General features: G+C 39.2%; 1 pseudogene; it reads right to left on the bottom strand.

Annotated features, from left to right (window-relative positions):
- Positions 1–1,965: 1,965 nt before the first annotated feature.
- Positions 1,966–2,516, bottom strand: LOC123256437 (annotated as a pseudogene).
- Positions 2,517–2,708: the final 192 nt, after the last annotated feature.

Raw genomic sequence — 2,708 nt, 5'->3', positions numbered from 1 at the left:
CTTCTCTCTGTTTGATTCATCAACAAATAAAATGATCACCACCACATAGAAGGCAGTCTTCCATATTGATAGATTTACATCTATGATACCTTTCTCAATATATGTGTATATATATATTTATATATATCTACCTATAAATATATAGGTCTATAGATGTATGTGTGTATATATTATCTATAGCTCTCTCTTTAGTGTTTGTATCCCTATTCCACTCCACACCACACACTAATCTCAGAGGAATGTCAGTTGTCCTCTTGGTCCCTTGGTTGAATTGAAATCAAGCTCATTGTTCTCACACATTGAGACTCTTCTTTTTCTCTTTTGGAAACTGGGAGCTATTTTCCCATACTTCAGTCCTGCAGAATCTTGCTGTTCTGAAGATCTTGTAAATGGTTCTCTAATAAAGTCAGTAATATCTTCTAATAATAGAAGATGGTGGCCATCTGGACCAGGTAAGTTGAATGCATTGAGGGTAGTTAAGTGACTTCCTCTATCTTTGCTGTCTTCCTTCAAGGAGACCAATTCTTCAAGTCTCTGGCTGATGGCACAATCATGAACACAGATCCTGGTTTCTGGTTTCTGACTTGTCCTGCTTGTGTGTGTATGTGTGTGTGTGTGTGTGTGTGTGTGTGTGTGTGTGTTTGTGAGAGAGAGACAGAGACAGAGACAGAGAGAGACAGAGAGAAAGAGAGAGAGAGAGAGAGAAAGAGAGAGAGAGAGAGAGACAGAGACAGAGACAGAGACAGAGACAGAGACAGAGACAGAGACAGAGAGTCAGAGAGAAAATTTGGCCCAGCCTCCAGAATTATTGTGTGCAACTGTTGCTTACCACCCTGGCTGCTCTGGTTTCCTTTATGTAGCCACAGAATTGTTAGTGAGGAGTGATGCTATAGATAGTAACCATAGAAAAACAGCTAAGAGAGAGAGCTTTGGAACACCTGACTAGAGCCCATGAAACATCTCTTTTAGGCATCATGGTTTGGCTAGTTTGCATACATGTAAACACACACAACACACATATACATGCATGTTGTTGTTTGTCCTTCATTTTCAAAGAGGGCCAATGACATTCCTGGCTGATGTCTTGATTTGGGAATGAATTTAAGTAATTTAAGTGAGATAGAATTGTATGACATCTTTGTCTCTTTTTCTTCCAGAGTCATTGAAATCTAGTGGCAAGACCAAAGTCAGGACTGAGACAAAAGTCAAGATTAAGTAGTTCTATGTAGTGTAAAGGGGTGGGCCATTCATCAGAAAATATAAATAAAGCCAGAGGATAAGGCAGGATCCCAAAAGATTTTTAAAGGGCAGAATATAAGAAGATGAAATGTAATAGGAGTTATTCCAATAGAATGTAAGCTCTATGAGAGCAGGGACTATTTTCCTTTTGTCTTCATGTTACAAGAGTCTAGCAAAAGATTAATAGTTCCTTGACAAATTCTTTCAGGATTGCATTGGATCAGATTGAAATATATATAAAATCTAAATATTATACTTGTGTAAAATACATACATGCACACATCAACACAATATTTTCTGTAATAATAAAGACCTGGGTATTATAATGGACTGAAAACTTCATAGAAATCAGGAACATGACTTGGCCTTGGCATGACAGTTTAAAAAAAAGTGGTCTCCAACTGCATTAAGTCATAATAATTAACAATATTTCAATAGCATTTAAAGGTTTCACTGACATCTTATGTGAATATTACTGTGATGCAAATGCCATTAATATCCTATTTTCCCAGATAAGCTGACTGAGGCTTGGAGAGAGTGACTTGCCAGGATGTTATTGAGTTTTTTGATCAGGTAAGGTTTGGATTTCATAGACTTTGTGTACTTCTTTGACCCTAAAATTATGGGATTCTCTTCTCAAAACATTTTCTCATGATTAGTTATTGAGGTTGCTATGATAGCAATATCTCCTGTCACTTTGGGTGCTCCCAATCCAAAATCTTCCTGTCACTTGTCTCTTCTTACATGGATACTGTCTTCCTCATCTTCCATTTGATGAAGACCCCAGCACAGCTCAGCAGTATCATGACAGCTAACATGATGCCCAGTGCAAGAATCCAGGGCTTGTTCTTAGTGGTTTTTCTAGGGACTATTAGAAATAAAGAATAGAATGTAAGTGAGTGTGCATTCAATGAAAGAAGTGGGGAGAGAATGGAACTATATACTCTGGGGCCAAGTTTCTTTGGGATGTAATGAGAATGTGTGGCTAAAACACTGACCTGAATACATAGCAGGACTCTTCAGCTCACTATGTTCTATCACACAGGTATAACCTGCACCTGAGTCCTCTGGTGGGAGTTCTAAGGTAACTTTGAGGTAGAAGGTGGAATCCATATTGGGCAGGGTGCCACTGGAACTCTCATTTCCCCAAATCCCCAGCTTCCCATTCTTTTCCCAGTGCATGATGATGGAGCGAGGGTAGAAACCTGTGGCAATGCAGGAGAGAATGATGCTGCCTTCTGGACTGACATGTTGAGACACAGCCACCTCCGGGGCCACTAGGAGGAGAGATCAAGAAAGAAGGTCTCATGTCACAATCTTTAGTCAGTGTTTGATGTTTCCATTATCTTTACCTTCATGAGTACTCTCAGAATCCTTATTGCACCATCTCCTATGATGTTGTACCCAATGGATACATCAGGTCATTGAGAGTAGCTTTTATTTCTGTGTATCTCTGGACACCTCAAAGA

The sequence above is a fragment of the Gracilinanus agilis genome, unplaced genomic scaffold (genome assembly GCF_016433145.1).
Source record: "Gracilinanus agilis isolate LMUSP501 unplaced genomic scaffold, AgileGrace unplaced_scaffold59004, whole genome shotgun sequence".
In the NCBI taxonomy this organism is placed as follows: Eukaryota; Metazoa; Chordata; class Mammalia; order Didelphimorphia; family Didelphidae; genus Gracilinanus; species Gracilinanus agilis.
This window is presented reverse-complemented; position numbering and strand designations above follow the sequence as displayed.